The following is a 20,933-nucleotide window of genomic DNA, read 5'->3' on the forward strand; positions in this document are numbered from 1 at the left end:
GCCCAGAAGCGCTGAGCTCTTACCTCATAGTGTGTCAGTTGAGAGTTGAGCAACAGGCAGGCTTATCTGTTACGTCACCCTGGACCTGGGACCCAGACTGGACATCCACTCAGGCCCTGTCCCTAGCCCAACCTAGGGCTCTCAGAGCGGGGGAGAGGTCAGAGAGAGAGCCCCCCCTCTGGGAACACCAGCTGGGCTTATCTCTACTGCTGCCCCTCTCTTGTCCTCTGTCTGTCTGTGTGTGTGTGTGTGTGTGTGTGTGTCAGAGATTCTGAGTACTATTGTGAGTTTCTGTGTATGTATGCACTATACAGAGGGCTTGAATATGTTTCTGTGTGCTTGTGAGCATACAGTTGAAGTCGGAAGTTTACATACACCTTAGCCAAATACATTTAAACTCACGTTTTTCACAATTCCTGACATTTAATCCTAGTAAAAATTCCCTGTCTTAGGTCAGTTAGTATCACCACTTTATTTTAAGAATGTGAAATGTCAGAATAATAGTAGAGAGAATGATTTATTTCAGCCTTTATTTCTTTCATCACATTCCCAGTGTGTCAGAAGTTTACATACATTCAATTAGTATTTGGTAGCATTGCCTTAAAATAGTTTAACTTGGGTCTAATGTTTCTCGTAGCCTTCCACAAGCTTCCCACAATACGTTGGGTGAATTTTGGCCCATTCCTCCTGACAGAGCTGGTGTAACCTAGTCAGGTTTGTAGGCCTCCTTGCTCGCACACACTTTTTCAGTTCTGCCCACAAATGTTCTATGGGATTGAGGTCAGGGCTTTGTGATGACCACTCCAATACTTTGACCTTGTTGTCCTTAAGCGATCTTGAAACCACCACTTTGGAAGTATGCTTGGGGTCATTGTCCATTTGGAAGACCCATTTGCGACCAAGCTCTAACTTCCTGACTGATGTCTTGAGATGTTGCTTCAATATATCCACATCATTTTCCCTCTTCATGATTCCATTTATTTAGTGACGTGCACCAGTGGATATAGATACTTTTGTACCCGTTTCCTCCAGCATCTTCACAAGGTCCTTTGCTGTTGTTCGCACCAAAGTACGTTCATCTCTAGGAGACAGAACGTGTCTCCTTTCTGAGCGGTATGATGGCTGCGTGGTCACATGGTGTTTATACTTGCATTCTATTATTTGTTCAGATGATACCTTTAGAAATTGCTCCCAATGATGAACTAGACTTTTCTGAGGTCTTGACTGATTTCTTTTGATTTTCCCATGTCAAGCAAAGAGGCAATGAGTTTGAAGGTAGGCCTTGAAATGCATCCACAGGTACACCTCCAATTGACTCAAATTATGTCAATTAGCCTATCAGAAGCTTCTAAAGACATGACATCAGTTTCTGGAATGTTCTAAGCTGTTTAAAGGCACAGTCAACTTAGTGTATGTAAACTTCTGACCCACTGGAATTGTGATACAGTGAATTATAAGTGAAATAATTTGCCTGTAAAATATTGTTGGAAAAATTACTTGTGTCATGCACAAAGTAGATGTCCTAACCAAAACTATAGTTTGTCAACAAGAAATTTGTGGAGTGGTTGAAAAACGAGTTTTAATGACTCCAACCTAAGTGTATGTAAACTTCCGACTTCAACTGTATGTGATTAACATGAATGTAAGCTTTCATGCATGATATACAGTACATGAATTTGATGTGTGTGTAAATATATAATTGTATATTATTACAAACGGTATATTTGTTTTTACTACAATAAAATATTCAAATCAAAAAATATGTATCTATTGGAAAGGCAGTGCTTTGCAGATGTGTTATTACATAACTATGCACAAAAGTTGTGAAGTAGCAGCTGCAGTAGCTTCAGACCTCTGACACATACAAAGTAACTTGAGTGTCCTGATTAATGAAATTCAGATGTCCAATGGATCCCTAAGAGGCTCTACGTTTTAAGGGGCTAATCCAAACTTCCACTGAAGTCTTTCTACGAATTTTCACTTAGTCATGCATTATTATCAATGGGAGACTGAGTGAAGATTCTACTTAAGTGGAAGTTAGGATTCACCCCGAAGAGCAGAGGATGCTGGAAAGAACTAGAAAGCTAGCGGCCTACTACTGTAAGAGACATGGCAAGTAGATTACTCTGTCTGTCTGTCTGTCTGTCTGTCTGTCTGTCTGTCTGTCTGTTATGCAGAGCATCGGGTTTTCTATGTTTTTGCACAAGGTGTTGTAACTGACCTAGTGCCTGACTCCCAACTCACACAATATATTGTACTGGCAAAACAAAGGCTTTCCCAATATCTAGCCCTCTTGTCTCAGTGTCTGGTTGTGTGTTACTCTCTGTTCTCTGTTGTTCCCCTGGCCATGTTACCCCAGAAACCCAAACATGTCCTTTCTCTCTTCCTTAGGATCTGTGCTCTTTCTTTCCTCTCTGGGCAAACACTATCACGGCTCCAGTTCTCCTCTCTGCCACCATACAAACACACACACACACACACGCACACACACACACACACACACACACGCAGGCCGCGCACACATTCTTTGCACACGGACACCCTGTTTAAAAAACAAAACCGGGTGGCAGCCAAACAAAGAGAGAAAGAATAGAACAGAAACTGTATGACTGCCATCCCTCACTCTCTCACAATCACCTGCTTCTCTTCCACCGCCTTCTCTCATTCTCTCCCTCTCCCTGAGACGACATTACTGCAGCAGAGTGACAAACATCATGTGGTTTAGAGAGAAGAACTTTGATCTGGCGTATCTTTGTGAGTCTCTCTGTGAGTGTATGATTGCCAAGGTGACAAGGGGTATGTATGTGTGAGAGAGTTTCCACATGTGTGCACTATGCAGTCTTTGTGTGTGTCTTCCTTTGTCTTTGCATGTAACTTTCCAAGACTGAATCAGACTGTTATGAAACATCCCTTGGTTTTGGCAGCTCTCTGTCCCTTGATAGAGAGTAGAATGCACACACACACAGCCCTCCCTACGTCCTCCTGCCCCATGCATTGGTCGGGGTATGCAGAGTTGAACAGTGGGGGGGTCGGAGGGTGTGTGTGTGCATGCTATTGCTCAACACACAGACAAACAGCGTCTTATATGGTTCCCGTCTGCACGGAGCTGGCCCGCTAACCCTCCATTCAGCAGCCTGGAATGTTTGGTGATCAACTCCACTGGAAAGCCCCGTTTATCAATACACACTCCCAGCCCCCTCAGGAGACTAACATATTCCACAGAGCAGGAAAGGCCTCACCCAAGGAAGAGAGGTTCAAATTCCACAGCTGATACAAAAACAGAGCAGAGGAACCGATGTCAACACTATCTGAACATCCCACCATTCACATCTAATGAAGTGGAAAATCAGACAGGGAGACAGGGAGAGAGAGACAGGGAGAGAGACAGGGTGAGAGAGAGAGAGATAGAGAGAGGGTGAGAGAGAGAGATTTTGGTCACACATGCTCCTAAATATTTGACCAAGTGGTCAAAAATGTCCATTTCAAAAAAACTGTTTTTTATCCTTCTGAAACTTTAGGACTAAGTCAAGCAACAAGTTGTTGACAAAACAAAATCTGAAAACAGAAATATGGAGCCATCCCAGATCTGGGGGGCTTGGCAGCCACGATAACAAACAAACAAAAAATATATATATATAATAATTCAAATACATATTTAGCTCCCAGTCAATGTCAGTATAACAAGACAAGAGTCTCATCTATTCAGATGCAATTGGAACCGAGTAGATAGCCCATAGAGTTCCAAAGACAGAGCTAAAAGTCTGATGGCACCAGCGCCCATATCGCCCATATCATTGGCCATTTTAGGTCGCACTGGTATGTCAGATTAGCTCAATCGTCAGTTTCTCAGCCTCGGAGTGTAACAGAAACACAACTCTTTGAATGAATAACAGACAAATGTTCATAACAAGCGGCCATGGATGACATTTATAAGAAATTAAAAAAGGATCTGTTTAAAACACGAAAAACTTACACAAATGCATATGTTGAAATATCACATTTTACAATTGTATTTGGGGGAATTTAAACCATTTAGGCCTACTTTCTGTCTCTTTGACAGAAAGTGTATTTCTTTTTTACCATCATTTACAATTTGGGGGGGGGGTGTTAAAGGACCCACATATCATAGATATTGTCATACAGTGGTGAATAATTATAAAGTAGGCCTCGCTAATTGGTACACAAAACAACATTTAAAAAAAGTTGTGTTTAATTATTCATGTAATAGCCTAAGGTAGGTTGCAAGTAACAGCAAAATATAGGTGTATTCAACATGCTTATACGGTTATGCAATCCAATGCAAGCGTGGTCAGTTACTTCTGTTACGTTTTTGCTGCATTGTTTATTCTTGTGATAAGACCTAGGCTAAATTCTATAATTACGGCACTCAACCAGGTGCTTACCTTCAATGGTCATTCGCCTCTGGAATCTTTACTGTTCTGCGTGGTCCACTTCACAGTCCTCGCTTTCCCTGTATTTAAGTTATTTTGGACAGCGCTCGTCTATTTCTCTTTCCATGTAGCTGCAAGGCACAACACACAATAACTATTCAGTAAACTACAATCCTGTATGATACGACATTTGTGAACACTTCATTTCTACTGGCAAGTTTTCCTTCTTGGTGAGACTTGACCCCTGTCTTTAGATGCCTTTTGAAGTGGTTTTGCTGAGACCACTACGCTCTGATACTACACTCCAGACTTTTCAGACGCCAGAAGGAATGCAATTACATGGAGCCTATTGCATATTGCAAAAAAAGTGCAGACAAACTTGTATTTTCCGGATATAGTCTTAAAATTATGAAAGTGTCATCCAATAACAGTCGCTATCAGGGCTGTCAAATCTGTCTCTTTCGTCTGCCTCTCTGTCTGGGTGTTTACTGGTGCTGATGCGAGTTTTTCCACTTTCCTTTTGTTTCTTTCAAACCTAAACATGGGCTTTGTAGAAGCTTGCGCCCGACTTTCCTTGTCTAATTCATTCTCTTGCCTCCACCAAGACAACGCTGTAGACTACATATAATTTTGCGGATATTTCTTATTCGCCTATTATCTATTCTAACCAGTGACTGGTCCTTTACTTACGTTCCAAATCGAACTACTGCCTACGCGCAAATGTGTTTGCAATTAAGCCTATGACGAAAACACACGTGGTATCCACAACGTGATTCGCTTTTACATAAATAAAGGCTATACCAGTATTTATTTGTCAATGATGTAGTCACATTTTGAGACAAAAAAATAAATTACATCTCAAGTCTTTGTTTCACCTCCAATCACACCCCATTCAACGCGATAGTGCATGCGTTGCAAGACTGCGGTGTATCCTCACCAAATTGGCCCGAAGTTCCTGGAGTCTCTGTGGTCTCTCCGTCCTGTCTCTCGCTCTCTGTTGCCACATGCTGTAAATGAACCCAGTTTCCTCCAGCCCATCCAGCGACACAAACGCCAGTGCCTATCAACGAGAGCCGTGACGGTGACGACAGCCCGGCGCCAGTTCGCGAACGATTGGTTCTTTTTGAACGACTCTTTCTACTGACTCGAGAGTCATGATTCGTTTTGCTGAGTGACTCGTTCGTTTTAGCCATTTGTTCGATCTGCTGGCCGCAATGAATTATACAGCAGGGTTAATACTCGCCCATCCGTTGACTCTAGAGACGTGCTCCAACCGATAACTGGCTGTCTGGTCCGGCGTTATGGGCCTGGCTCGCCCTACCGTACCGTGTTGCCCGTCGAAATTAAATATTTTAATATTTATCAGTTATTTGACCGAGACGCGCGCGGACAGAAAGACGCATAAATCTCAGTTAAAGCGTCCGAGCGAGCGAAACAGCGCCTCTCTGTCTCAGTATATGTAGACTATGTATCTGATGCTGTCTGGACAAAAAGAGCATCCTCTGGAATGCCATACTATTTCTGTCCAGGCAGCATCACATAGATGGGCTACATATAGTAAGACAGGGGTGCACTGTTTCGCTCGCTAGTTTCAGCAGAGAGGAAGAGGCGAAGCGAGCAGGCTCACTCTAGCCAAAATCCGTCCAGAATAAACCCAATGCGTTTCTATGGGCATAATATGCAGACCTAAACTTGTCGCCTGCATTCCCTCCTTTGGTACAACGACTCCCATTTTTAGGGATGGTAGTAATACAGTCGTACCCTGTTGCATTTGTGGTTGGTTGTTGGAGAGAGAGGTGAATTAAACCTGATCTAAATGCTCAAGCTATAGCCTACCAACTATGCCAATTGCCGAACTTGATGACATCTTTATAGTGACTATGCTTAATCAAATTCACGGCATCTCTGTCATATTCTTTACCTCTGGATAAATATATTTGGCCTAGTATGCATCCTGAGTATAATGTATCTCTCTTCCTTGCTCAGCCCATGTGTGTGTGTGTATATGTGTATGTGTGTGTGTGTGTGTGTGTGTGCAGTGAAGACATGCCCACGTTTTATCATGATTATAAGGGGTTCCTTCCAATGTGAACAGAGCAAAGAAATGCTGGGCAGATTGTTAGATACTCAAGTGTGTGCAGTATCGTCAGTGGAGGAGGAAAAAGAGTGTATAGTGAATTTTATTTTTATTTTTTATTTCACCTTTATTTAACCAGGTAGGCTAGTTGAGAACAAGTTCTCATTTGCAACTGCGACCTGGCCAAGATAAAGCATAGCAGTGTGAACAGACAACACAGAGTTACACATGGAGTAAACAATTAACAAGTCAATAATACAGTAGAAAAAAGGAGAGTATATATACATTGTGTGCAAAAGGCATGAGGAGGTAGGCGAATAATTACAATTTTGCAGATTAACACTGGAGTGATAAATGATCAGATGGTCATGTACAGGTAGAGATATTGGTGTGCAAAAGAGCATAAAATAAAATAAATAAAAACAGTTTGGGCATGAGGTAGGTAAAAATGGGTGGGCTATTTACCGATAGACTATGTACAGCGGCAGCGATCGGTTAGCTGCTCAGATAGCAGATGTTTGAAGTTGGTGAGGGAGATAAAAGTCTCCATCTTCAGCGATTTTTGCAATTCGTTCCAGTCACAGTGAAGCACAGCGTTTGGTTTGATTTTAGATGCCGTTGATGTGCAGTCCTCACAGGATTTGTGTTAATAAATTCAGTTGATCAAGCTACAGTATGTAGTCTATTAATTCCTTTTTGATTAATAAATAAACTGACAGGTTTTGTTGTTTCTCTGTAATTACTAGCCACCTAGCAATTTTATGAAGTTGGCATACACAGCAAATTTGAGATCAGAATTTTAACACCAACAGGGTTACGTTAAACACTTCCTTAGTGTGTATATGTGACCCACTGAAATAGTCTTAATTTAAGGAAAGAAATTTCACAAATTTACTTTTAAGAAGGCACACCTGTTCATTGAAATGCATTCCAGGTGACTACCACATGAAGCTGGTTGAGAGAATGCCAAGAGTGTGCAAAGCTGTCATCAAGGCAATGGATGGCTACTTTGATTAATCTTACATTTAAAATATATTTTGATTTGTTTAAACCTTCTTTGGTTACTACATGATTCCTTCCATATGTGTTATTTCATAGTTTTGATGTCTTCACTATTATTCAACAATGTAGAGAAAAACCCTTGAATGAGTAGGTGTGTCCAAACTTTTGCATGGTACTGTATATTTTTTTTTACATAGAATTAGGCATAATGATTATGGCTATAGATTGCTGGAAAAATATGTTTCAGGTGTTTGGAAAATGCAAAATTCTCCAACCAGGACTTAGTGCCCCCTCTAAGTACTAAGTACTAATGCCCCCTCTAAAATAATGGGCATGTGACACCCATGTGTGTGTTAACTAACACTGATAATTCTAGAAAGTTGAGTGAAGTTCAATCTTGTGCTTTTCTGCGCGGGCTAATATTTCTCCTGCACTGCAGTCCTGGTTAGAAATGACATTGCCCCTCACTATAGCTGCACTTTTACACATGGCCAGACATAGTGGTCTTCTCTCCTTTAAATGTTCTTCTGCTCATCCTTGAAAGATGCCATAAGGTCTGAATTAGACACCAAAGTCGACATACTGTACAGGCTAAGTAATACAAAATGATTTGTTGATCTACTGCTATGCTAACTATCTAGCTAAAGTGTAGTCAGTGGCTAGCTAAGGGGATGGAAGAGGATCAACACTTTGTTCAATTCATTTCAATACTGCACATTGATTCATCATGGACTGGGCACAGGTCTCAGATCGTGCTGGTGAACGGTAAATGACAGTGTCGGCTAGAGATGACGTGCAGGAGCTTCCTGCAGGGATTTGTCTTACTGAGGTCTTCGTTGTAAATTAGCATTTGAAATTTGAGAGCAAATTGAGGCAAATATACTGATCAAATTCACCTTGTCCGAGGTAAGCCAACACCAAACACATACTTAGTTTGAAGTGTTTGTAAAATTCACAATGTGAAAAATTATTGGAACCATTTCCGTGTTTGACCGCTAGGTTTGATGGGTATTTCTCCAAGTCACAGTTGAGCTTCAACACCGGCGTTCGTCCTTGTTTCGCTGCCTATATGACACTTATCTTTGAATTTAAAAAATTCTCCAAACAGCTAACCCCACTGTCTCCCTCTCCTGTGTGGAGGCAAACTGCTGATTCCAGGGGTGGGAAAGGCCTACATCGGCTAAATCTAACAAAGCTGGGGTGGCTCATGCCACAATCATGAAATGGTGGTACTAATCCCACCCAGATTGATTTCACTCAGAAACTCTTTCTGTGCCACAGAGCCCAACCCATTCTGTCTGCTGATCCCTCTGACAAAGCAACTTTACAGAAGTGCCAATTGAGCTTGAACAATCGCTTACAAAAGGGAGGCACTCACTCGGCCCACCCCACTGACCATACGTACCCTAGCACACTGGGTAGCAGCCAGCCAGCCAGCCAGACCTGTGTGCTAGGGGGACTGGGTGCCCGTTGTTCACTGTTCAGCTGAATTAGATCATTTTGCCCATGTGTGTGACACACCAATTGATTGGAGATGAATAAGCTAGTAGGTCAGTGTGTAAGAGAGTCACTACAAATACACAAATACAATTTATTATACAGGATCAAAGGTGATCCTGGATGCAATCCAGAGCCTGAGGTCCCCCTTTGTGATTGAAAGCTCATAAGATTTGGGTCATAAGCTCTGTGACTAGACATAATACATTCTGTCTCTGTAGGGCAGTACGGAGAGCAGGTGTCACTCCCAGAGTCTGGAGCAGGATCAGAGCGAGATAGAGATCAGGTCCACGCCGTGTCCCTTCGTACACCTGCCCACTGCCACACCACCGCCTGGGCCCTCGTCTGGGCTCCAGAGAGGGGGGTATCAACCACCCTCGTCAGGACCCAGCATCTGAGCCCAGTCCTGGCTCGGTGCAGAGTGCTATGAATAGCCACGCTCATGAGAGGAGCCAGGTTTTGGCACGTGCGGCTCAATGCCGCTCAGCATAGCACTCCCAGTCGTGTCACTACTTCAACGGTACTTTGGGGTTGCCATGGAAACAGGGACCAGTACCGCTGCCACTGCCCTGACATGGTTGCATGAGCTGACTGAAGATTCCTATTTCACGTTGAGACTCTCGCTCTCTCCCTATACTTTCTCCTTTATCTCCTCTCCCCCCTCTCTCTCATCTCACCAAACTGGTGGGATTAAGACTTGTGAAGCTCAGAGAGGAACTAGAGATTTGAAATGTTTTCTGGGGGTTATCTACTCAGTGTCTCTGTCACTATGTGTTTCTGGGTGCATAGCTGCACATGCATGTCATGTTCTTCCTGTGAAACTGAAAGGGGCACACCTGAGAATGCTCATGATTGTGTGTATGAGTATGTGTTCAACAAGCCGTTGAACAGGAGCTTCTCAAACTCCACAGATACAAGGGGGACTGCCACGTTGCTCTCTTTCTCCCTCTTTCCCTGCTTGCTTGCTTCCTTCCCTCCACAGCCACACAGAGTATGAGGGATCCCCTTAATGGACATCTCTGTGTGTTTGAAGCTTTGACCTTTTATTGATGTCTAGCAGTCCCCCTGTGTTCATTTGTTTTCTATGGCTCTGAGGCCAGGCTGTGTGCTCAGTGCATGCATTGCTAAATTACCAGATTGAAATATTATCACGATTGTACCCTGGCAGGCAGATGGGCATACAGGCAGGAAGGTATGCAGACAGATAGAGCAGTGGTGTCAAACATACAGCCCGGGAAGTCCAATCCGGACCAATGGATCCTCAGTGCATCCCTCCGGACCTCGTTGACGACCAAATGCCCCCCCCCACCATGGAAAATGAAATTGACACCCCTACTGTAGAGTCTGGTTCCACTCAAAGTTTTATACCGACCAAGTGGCATTTTCCTTTCCACCCTCACCTTGGCTAGTTCTTTTGATTGTTTAATGGCTACCCTCTAGGCACACCGTGCCATTTCAATATTTGGTTGAGACGCTGATCAATGAGATTGCAGCCTATAAAATCACCCACTCAAAATGACAGACAAAAGTTAGTTTTCAATGTGTTATCACTATGCGTTCAACCAATTAAAAACAATGTCTGATTTTCGGTTTAGTTGTCACCCAAATGTCTATCACTGTGCATTCAACCATTTAAAAGCACAGACAAATTCAAATTGAAATATGTCAGACATTTTCTTCATTTATACGAAACAGATTGTGTTACCACTTTGATTCATCCAATAACAGAACCAAATGATGTGTCACTGATGTGATCTTCCTGTCTGGGTTGGCGCCCCCCTCTTGGCTTGTGCCGTGGCGGAGATCTTTGTGGGCTATACTCGGCCTTGTCTCAGGATGGTAAGTTGGTGGTTGAAGATATCCCTCTAGTGGTGTGGGGGCAGTGCTTTGGCAAAGTGGGTGGGGTTATATCCTTCCTGTTTGGCCCTGTCTGGGGGTATCATCGGATGGGGCCACAGTGTCTCCTGACCCCTCCTGTCTCAGCCTCCAGTATTTATGCTGCAGTAGTTTATGTGTCGGGGGGCTTGGGTCAGTTTGTTATATCTGGAGTACTTCTCCCGTCTCATCCGGTGTCCTGTGTAAATTTAAGTATGCTCTCTCTAATTCTCTCTTTCTCTCTTTCTTTCTCTCTCTCGGAGGACCTGAGCCCTATGACCATGCCTCAGGACTACCTGGCATGAGGAATTCCTTGCTGTCCCCAGTCCACCTGGTCGTGCTGCTGCTCCAGTTTCAACTGTTCAGCACCTGAGGTGCTGACTTGCTGCACCCTCGACAACTACTGTGATTATTATTATTTGACCATGCTGGTCATTTATGAACATTTGAACATCTTGTGCCATGTTCTGTTATAATCTCCAGCCGGCACAGCCAGAAGAGGACTGGCCACACCTCATAGCCTGGTTCCTCTCTAGGTTTCTTCCTAGTTTTTGGCCTTTCTAGGGAGATTTTCCTAGCCACCGTGCTTCTACACCTGCATTGCTTGGGGTTTTAGGCTGGGTTTCTGTACAGCACTTTGAGATATCAGCTGATGTACGAAGGGCTATATAAATAATTTGATTTGATGATTATCTACCAAGGGAATTCTCTTCGATTATAATCACAGCCGTATATATTCCCCACCAAGCAGACACATTGATGGCCCTGAACGAACTTTATTTTACTCTATGTAAACTGGAAACCACATATCCTGAGGCTGCATTCATTGTAGCTGGGGATTTTAACAAGGCTTATCTGAAAACAAGACTCCCTAAATTCTATCAGCATATCGATTGCGCAACCAGGGCTGGTAAAACCCTGGATCATTGTCATTCTAACTTCCACGATGCATATAAGGCCCTCCCCCGCCCTCCTTTCGGAAAAGCTGACCACGACTCCATTTTGTTGCTTCCAGCCTACAGACAGAGAATAAAACAAGAAGCTCCCGCGCTCAGGTCTGTTCAACGCTGGTCCGACCAATCTGATTCCACACTTCAAGACTGCTTCGATCACGTGGATTGGGATATGTTAACATTGCGTCCAACAACAACATTGACGAATACGCTGATTTGGTGAGCGAGTTCATTAGAAAGTGCATCGGCGATGTTATACCCACAGCAACAATTAAAACATTCCCAAACCAGAAACCGTGGATTGATGGCAGCATTCGCACAAAACTGAAAGTGCGAACCACTGCTTTTAACCAGGGCAAGGTGACCGGAAATATGACCGAATACAAACAGTGTAGCTATTCCAAGGCAATCAAACAAGCTAAGCGTCAGTATAGAGACAAAGTGGAGTCGCAATTCAATGGCTCAGACACAAGAGGTATGTGGCAGGGTCTACAGGCAATCACGGATTACAAAAAGAAAACCAGCTCCGTCGCGGACCAGGACGTCTTGCTCCCAGACAGACTAAATAACTGTTTTGTTCGCTTTGAGGGCAATACAGTGCCACTGACATGGCCCGCTACCTAAACCTGCGGACTCTCCTTCACTGCAGCCGACGTGAGTAAAACATTTAAACGTGCTAACCCTCGCAAGGATGTAGGCCTAGACGGCATCCCCAGCCGCGTCCTCAGAGCATGCGCAGACCAGCTGGCTGGTGTGTTTACGGACATATTCAATCAATCCTTATCCCAGTCTGCTATTCACACATGCAAGGACCATATCACCTCCACCCTACCTGACACCCTAGACCCACTCCAATTTGCTTACCTCCCCATTAGGTACACAGACGACGCAATCGCAACCACACTGCACACTGCCCTAACCCATCTGGACAAGAGGAATACCTATGTGAGAATGCTGTTCATCGACTACAGCTCAGCATTTAACACCATAGTACCCTCCGATCTCGTCATCAAGCTCGAGACCCTGGGTCTCGACCCCGCCCTGTGCAACTGGGTACTGGACTTCCTGACGGGCCACCCCCAGGTGAGGGTAGGTAACAACATCTCCACCCCGCTGATCCTCAACACTGGGGCCCCACAAGGGTGCGTTCTGGGCCCTCTCCTGTACTCCCTGTTCACCCACGACTGTGTGGCCATGTACGCCTCCAACTCAATCATCAAGTTTGCGGACGACACTACAGTGGTAGGCTTGATTACCAACAACAACGAGACAGCCTACAGGGAGGAGGTGAGGGCCCTCGGAGTGTGGTGTCAGGAAAATAACCTCACACTCAACATCAACAAAACAAAGGAGATGATTGTGGACTTCAGGAAACAGCAGAGGGAGCACCCCCCTATCCACATCGACAGGGACAGTAGTGGAGAGGGTAGTAAGTTTTAAGTTCCTCGGCGTACACATCACAGACAAACTGAATTGGTCCACCCACACAGACATCGTTGTGAAGAAGGCGCAACCTCAGGAGGCTGAAGTAATTTGGCTTGTCACCAAAAGCACTCACAAACTTCTACAGATGCACAATCGAGAACATCCTGTCGGGCTGTATCACCGCCTGGTACAGCAACTGCTCTGCCCACAACCGTAAGGCTCTCCAGAGGGTAGTGAGGTCTGCACAACGCATCACCGGGGGCAAAATGCCTGCTCTCCAGGACACCTACACCACCCGATGTCACAGGAAGGCCATAAAGATCATCAAGGACAACAACCACCCGAGTCACTGCCTGTTCACCCCGCTATCATCTAGAAGGTGAGGTCAGTACAGGTGCATCAAAGCAGGGACCGAGAGACTGAAAAACAGCTTCTATCTCAATGCCATCAGACTGTTAAACAGCCACCACTAACATTGAGTGGCTGCTGCCAACATACTGACTCAACTGCAGCCACTTTAATAATGGAAATTGATGTAAAACATGTATCACTAGCCACTTTAAACAACTTAATATAATGTTTACATACCCTACATTCCTCATCTCATATGTATATAATGTACTCTATATCATCTACTGCATCTTTATGTAATACATGTATCACTAGCCACTTTAAACTATGCCACTTTGTTTACATACCCTACATTACTCATCTCATATACTGTACTCGATACCATCTACTGCATCTTGCCTATGCTGTTCTGTACCATCACTCATTCATATATCTTTATGTACATATTCTTTATCCCTTTACACTTGTGTGTATAAGGCAGTAGTTGTGGAATTGTTAGGTTAGATTACTCGTTGGCTATTACTGCATTGTTGGAACTAGAAGCACAAGCATTTCGCTAGCACAAGCATTTCGCTCTCACGTACATTGAATATAGTTGCGGAGATCCTAGGTTCAGATCATACAGGCAAGAAAAAAACATCACCCAGATAGGCCAGTCATGTGAGAAACTCGTCCTTATGCAAGCGGTCAAACAAGTGAAAATGGTCAGTAAAGAAAACTTTAAGCTCGTCTCTCAATTTTGAAAAACGTGTCAATAATTTGCCCCTTGATAACCAGCGCACTTCCGTATGTTGTAAAAGTGTTACATGGTCGCTGCTCATATCATTGCATAATGCAGAACATACATGAGAGTTCAGGGACCTTGCAACTGCTTGCACGCGCATTACCACTCCACTATGGTCTCCCTGTCATGGCTTTTGCGCCATCAGTACAGATACCAGCACATCTTGACCACCAAAGTCCATGTCACAAAGATGTCTAGTATCCTCTTCTGTTGTCCTGGTTTCCAGTGGTTTGCAGAAGAGGATGTCTTCCTTAATTGGCCCCCCATAAAAATAACGACATATACCAGGAGCTATGCCAGGCCCGCCACATCTGTTGACTTATCCAGCTGTAACGTATAGAAATTCAAAACATCTCCTGTCATGTCACTGATGCGTCGTGAAAAAGTGTTGTTTGATGAAGGCATTGTCTGTATTGTTTTCTGGGCCTTTTCCCTCAGCCATATCCGTGGCAGCAGGAAGAATTAAGTCCTCCACAATAGTATGGGGCTTGTCTGACCTAGCCACTCGGTAGCTCACCATATAAGACACTTCTAGCCCCTTCTTATTAATGGTATCTGTTACTTTTATACATGTCTTACTACTCGAATGAAGTCTTCATTCTCGCTCAAAAATCTCATGTGGCTTATTTTTCAAAACGGCATGTTTTGTTTCTAAATGTCTGCGCAAGAGTGAAGGTTTCATTGAGTTGTGAGATAGTACTTTTGCACATATATACACACTGTGGCTGAGCAAAGGCACTACTCCCAATATAAGTGAACCCCAAATCAATGTAGTTCTCATCATATTTGCGCCTCTTCGATGGGCCAACATCCCTGTAGGTTGCTCGGTGCTTTACGGGGTAAGGAGGGGTAAGGAGGCAGTAGCTCTTCGCCTACAACAGATTCACAATTGCCATTGTGTCCATGCTAGCAACAAATGATGCTGATGCTAGCATTGGATGTGCTCGTGGAAGCAGAACAACTTATGGTCGGCGACATGTGCAGGTGTAGTACTGCTGGTAGTAGCAGTACTACCAGTAGAGCTGGTATGTGTCTGTGTGGACACGGGCCTTACTTTTTTGAACAATTTATCAATTTTCGAGCAAACGGAATGAGCAGGAGCTATGTTTGTCTACATATGGACTGTTAGTGGAATTCCCGCAAGAGAGTAACGGTTAATGTGATTGGATGTTAATTATATGACATTAAGGCTACCTGTATTTGACATTGTTTTTGTTATTTCACTTTTTGGCAGTGAAACAAGGCTACTCAGGCGAGAAAGAAAACATCACCCAAATGTATAGCCCCCGTTGGAAAATATAAATGGACTGTTGTGAATGTGAACCACATTTTTATTTGGCAGCATTGTGCGTACCCTTGTATCTCTAAAAGGTTATTAATGATGTAAGGTACAGCGGGAGTTTTTACAAGAGAGCTTTCTAAATGAAAAGAGATCAAAGCATCAACCTACATGACAGAGGGCCAGACTATTTTCTGGTAGAGAATGGACTGATGTGTACTAAACCTGTCTCCCATAATAAAGCGAACGGCACCACAGTAAACTGCTTTTAACGGCTTTAATTAAGTGGCAGCTGTATTCATAAACATGAATGAATGGTGCACTTCCTACTATTAAGCGAGCGGCTTGACCTACTCATCAATATGCTTTTTTAAAAGACAGCTTCCCGTCTATCCAGATGCCTAGATATTGATGTGGGCACCATCCAAAGTACACATTGTATGCTTAAGCCATGGTCATGTGCTTTAAAAAACAACATGGCTTTACCCGCATTTAATACTATTTTAAAAAGGACAGAGTTTCCGTTTATGCCTTTCAGAGACTAGTGTGTAGTGTGCACGTACAAGCACACACACACACACACACACACCTGTGGTGTGAGTGACAGAGCAGCTGTGACATGAGTTATGTAATACCTGAGGAGGGGCTCCATGCTGTCTGACTTGTGTGCTGCTGGATCCCAGGAACCTACAGTAATATGTGTAGGAGCCTCATATGAGACAGAGACTCATCTGTGAGGAGAAAAAAACTAATATTGAGTTCATGCAATGCCTGAGCAAGTGACCTTGAAATGAATAGTGTGAGCATACATCCCTAGCCATACAGGACCTTTCGCCTGCCTTTTGTCCGTACAGTGCCTTGTGAAAGTATTCACCCCCCTTGGATTTTTTCCCCCATTTTGTTGCCTTACAACCTGGAATTAAAATAGATTTTTTGGGGGGGGGTTGTAAAATCATTTGATTTACACAACATGCCTACCACTTTGAAGATGAAAAATATTTTTTCTTGTGAAACAAACAAGAAATAAGATGTTCATAACTATTCACCCCCCCAAAGTCAAAACTTTGTAGAGCCACCTTTTGCAGCAATTACAGCTTCAAGTCTCTTGAAGTATGTCTCTATAAGCTTGGCACATCTAGCCACTGGGATTTTTGCTCATTCTTCAAGACAAAACTGCTCCAGCTCCTTCCAGTTGGATGGGTTCCGCTGGTGTACAACAATCTTTAAAAGTCATACCACAGATTCTCAATTGGATTGAGGTCTGGGCTTTGACTAGGCCATTCCAAGACATTTCAATGTTTACCCTTAAACCACTTGAGTGTTGCTTTAACAGTATGCTTAGGGTCATTGTCCTGCTGGAAGGTGAACCTCCGTACCAGTCTCAAATCTCTGGAAGACTGAAAACAGGTTTCTCTCAAGAATTTCCATGTATTTAGTGCCATCCATCATTCCTTCTATTCTGACCAGTTTCCCAGTCCCTGCCGATGAAAAACATCCCCACAGCATGATGCTGCCACCACCATGCTTCACTGTGGGGATGGTGTTCTCGGGTTGATGAGGGGTGTTGGGTTTTCACCAGACACAGCATTTTCCTTGATAGCCAAAAACTTAATATTAGTCTCATCTGACCAGAGTACCTTCTTCCATATGTTTGGGGAGTCTCCCACATGCCTTTTGGCAAACACCAAACGTGTTTGCTTATTTTTTTCTTTAAGCAATGGCTTTTTTTCTGGACACTCTTCCGTAAAGCCCAGTTCTGTGGAGTGTACGGCTTAAAATGGTCCCATTGACAGATACTCCAATCTCCGCTGTGGAGCTTTGCAGCTCCTTCAGGGTTCTCTTCGGTCTCTTTGCTGCCCCTCTGATCAATGCCCTCCTTGCCTGGTCTGTGAGTGTTGGTGAGTGGCCCTCTCTTGGCAGGTTTGTTGTGGTGCCATATTTTTTCCATTTTTTAATAATGGATTTAATTGTGCTATGTGGGATGTTCAAAGTTTCAGATATTTTTTATAACCCAACCCTGATCTGTACTTCTCCACAACTTTGTCTCTGACCTGTTTGGAGAGCTCCTTGGTCTTCATGGTGCTGCTTGCTTGGTGGTGCCCCTTGCTTAGTGGTGTTGCAGACTCTGGGGCCTTTCAGAACAGTTGTGTATATATACTGAGATCATATGATCATGTGACACTTAGATTGCACACAAGTGGACTTTAACTATGTGACTTCTGAAGGTAATTGGTTGCACCAGATCTTATTTATGGGCTTCATAGCAAATACATATCCAAGCACCACTTTTTAATATTTGTTTTTGTTGAAACAAGTTATTTTTTAAAATTTCGCTTCACCAATTTGTACTATTTTGTCTATGTCTATTACATGAAATTCAAATAAAAATCTATTTAAATTACAGGTTGTAATGCAGCAAAATAAGAAAAACGCCAAGGGGGATGAATACTTTTGCAAGGCACTGTAGCTATCGTAAAGCGGATATCCATCTTTTTTGTATATTTTTTCCATCACTCACAAGAGAAGCATATATACTGTTGTGTCCTAAATATTCTACCTTGTAGAATATAGCAGGATTTAATCCAACAGTGAGTAGGACATTATTTATTTTGAGACTGTTCGAAACTTCTGACCGGCCAGATTGATAAGTTAAACCTGTTCAAATTGCATGATCAATTCAGTCTCCCTTCAGTTAAGGCATTTGGATTAAATGTTTCGCTGTTCTTATCTCAATAAATGAGCCATTTACGATTTGAGTTCAGCTCCTCTAGAAACGCACCAGTGAATCATGCCCAGCAACTTGTATAAGAGTTTGACATCAGAGTCATTCCATATACAGATAGATTTTTTTTATTTCACCTTTATTTAACCAGGTAGGCAAGTTGAGAACAAATTCTCATTTACAATTGCGACCTGGCCAAGATAAAGCAAAGCAGTTCGACAGATACAACGACACAGAGTTACACATGGAGTAAAACAAACATACAGTCAATAATACAGTATAAACAAGTCTATATACAATGTGAGCAAATGAGGTGAGAAGGGAGGTAAAGGCAAAAAAGGCCATGGTGGCAAAGTAAATACAATATAGCAAGTAAAACACTGGAATGGTAGTTTTGCAATGGAAGAATGTGCAAAGTAGAAATAAAAATAATGGGGTGCAAAGGAGCAAAATAAATTAATTAAATACAGTTGGAAAAGAGGTAGTTGTTTGGGCTAAATTATAGGTGGGCTATGTACAGGTGCAGTAATCTGTGAGCTGCTCTGACAGTTGGTGCTTATACAGTAGCTATTGCAGTGAAATAATAAAATGATGTTGTTTGAGGAGAGTGCACAGTTATGAACTATTAATAAACCAATTAGGCACATGTAGGCAGTCTTGATACAACATTTTGAACATAAATGCAATGGTTCATTCGATCAGTCTAAAACGTTGCACACACACAGCTGCCATCAAGTGGCCAAAAACAAAATCACGCCTAACCTGGAATAGTACATCGTGACCTTTCTCTTGCATTACAAAGATGGGAAAAAATGAAATAAATCTTTGTTTTATCTTTTACCAGATCTAATGTGTTATATTCTCCTACATTAATTTCACATTTCCACAAACTTCAAAGCACTTCCTTCCAAATGGTATCAAGAATATCCTTGCTTCAGGTGCTGAGCTACAGGCAGTAAGATTTGGGTGTCATTTTAGCAAAAAAATGAAAAAAAGAGTCCAATCCTTTAGACTGCTCCAGATTTCCTCTCCAACTTAGTATTGGTTTTCCCAAAAATTGACAGAGTTGCTCTGACCAACAGATAGTGTTATTTTGTACTTTGTATTGTATGGAATACCTCTATTACATTGAATGGCTCTAAAACAACCTCACAACCTCGCCTCCTCTGTAGCAACCAACTAACATTGTTAACTTGTTAATCTGCCCTGGGCGCTACCAGGGCTACCCACCATGTGCCTGTGTGCCAGGGCTACTGCCAATATAAAGTGAAGACCTGGTATACAGCTCATCCCTGCCATCCTTAGACCCCAGACGGAGTGTCCTGAGAATTGGTCAGCAGAATAGCCGGACAGGGATAGTATTTGTCTCAGATGGAAATGGATACCAAGTCGTGGGAGAAAAGACAGGTCCGGAGCTGGCTTGGGGGCCTGGGTCCGCGTCTTTGAGACCATGTTGGTGGTGCTGGAATGAATATACTGCAGTGGAGGCAGCAGGGGATGTCGTCATTGTGTCCCTCGGGTGCGTGGTGTTGTCATGCAGTAGGCAACATGGGTGGAGGTGGATGAGGTTGTGGTCCTGGAAGGGAGAGCAGCCAGTAGGTCAGTGTAAGAAAAAGGGGCACGCAGGAGAGAGCAAAACAACAAGTTAGAGAACAATCATGGCTTGACGGATGCCATGCAATGACACAAAGATTTCTAGAGTGAGAAGGCCAGTCTGCAGGGTGATAGTATTTGGCCAATATATGGTTGAATTTTGCTACAAACTGATATGTGTGGCCTGCCGTTACATGGATTGTGGCAAGTGACCCTGGACATTAATTATGAATGGAATAACGAAAAGGCCAAGCAGAACTTTTATCAATTACCCTTAACGTGAATGGAAATGAATACGGAATTACTGTACTGGCGATGGTTGAGACTCGGATACAATGGTTGGCAGCAATGCATCACTGGTCCACCGAAGAGCGGGGCATGTGGCCGGAAGTTGCACTTGTGCAGGCCATGGATAGTCAGGAAATGCTGAGCACGCTGTGAACTTACCACGGAGCTGGCCGGCTTGGTGGAGAGAAAATGTTGTGAAAGCAGTTAGCTTGCTGGTCCGTGATATGACAGAAACGAGGGATATAAAGAGCCTGAAGACAGCAATTAAAACACAATTCTAAAGCATGAAAATGTCAAGAGCCAACTGATTTCAACTGCGTGGCTGAGAAACTAACAGAGTAGAGGTTAGTGGATGAGGTGCGAAACACAACAAAACATTATAGTTAACTTGCTGAGAGTGGAGAACTCGCTCAGCTAAACTTGATAAGGCTCGTAATGCACAGTGCCGTGCAACACAATACGCACTGCAGAACAGAAAGGAGGAATGTTAGTCTGGTCAAGCAGTGGTGGCAGAGGTGATAAAGTGGTGTTAGGACAGGTGTGGAGGCTGATTAGCAATGTAGCGGCTGGTGCTTGTTGAAGAGCTGCATTCAAGACAACTAGTTAGTGTCGCATTCAAGTCCTGGATTTTAGTTAGTTAACTCTGTCAATGGTAATGGATGCCATGATATAGTTGTTGTTGTGGTTCTATTTTGG

At 43.3% G+C, this 20,933-nt stretch overlaps 1 protein-coding gene across 3 annotated transcripts in view; it reads right to left on the reverse strand.

Moving 5' to 3' along the window:
- The window catches only part of LOC115139719 (rho-related BTB domain-containing protein 2-like), a 112,062-nt gene extending 106,544 nt beyond the window's left edge, over window positions 1-5,518 (reverse strand). The window contains exons 1-2 of one of the 3 annotated variants that reach the window (XM_029677413.2): window positions 5,329-5,518; window positions 4,404-4,522 (exon numbers count right to left, since the gene is read on the reverse strand). The gene's annotated coding sequence lies outside the window, so the exon portion shown is untranslated. Of the gene's footprint in view, window positions 1-4,403; window positions 4,523-5,246 lie in introns of all 3 variants that reach the window. The other 2 variants (XM_029677416.2, XM_029677415.2) reach the window with 2 other exon arrangements.
- Window positions 5,519-20,933: the final 15,415 nt, after the last annotated feature.

The sequence above is a fragment of the Oncorhynchus nerka genome, linkage group LG13, assembly GCF_034236695.1.
Source record: "Oncorhynchus nerka isolate Pitt River linkage group LG13, Oner_Uvic_2.0, whole genome shotgun sequence".
NCBI lineage: Eukaryota > Metazoa > Chordata > Actinopteri > Salmoniformes > Salmonidae > Oncorhynchus > Oncorhynchus nerka.